A 468-nucleotide genomic window follows, 5' to 3' on the forward strand; every position below is an offset into this window, starting at 1 on the left:
TGAGCTTAATTACATTCTGTGTTGCTTCTTCAAGCAATTTTCCATTTCTGTTTAAATCTGCTGCACTTATTTCATCTTTTACTTCTCTGCTTGATTGCTCTTTACATTTTCTTGTTGAATTTTAAATTTCCTGCACCCAATCCCCTTTACATTTAATGCAATTTATTTTTCGTGCAATTTAAGTTTCAACTATTTTACTTTCTTGCACTTTAAGTTTTATGCAATTTTACTTTCTGCAACTTTAAATTTCCTGTCATTTACAATTCTGTTGGCTACATTTCATCCAATATCCCTCCAATGTTAGCTTGACTAAACTAATCACCCACTAAAGTTGCTTGATCCATCAATCCCTGTGGGATCGACCTCACTCTTGTGAGTTATTACTACTTGATGCGACCCGGTATACTTGCCGGTTGGATTTGTGTGTTGGAAATTTGTTTTTCCACAAAAACACCATCAAGTTTTTGG

The sequence above is a fragment of the Arachis duranensis genome, unplaced genomic scaffold, assembly GCF_000817695.3.
Source record: "Arachis duranensis cultivar V14167 unplaced genomic scaffold, aradu.V14167.gnm2.J7QH unplaced_Scaffold_606023, whole genome shotgun sequence".
NCBI lineage: Eukaryota > Viridiplantae > Streptophyta > Magnoliopsida > Fabales > Fabaceae > Arachis > Arachis duranensis.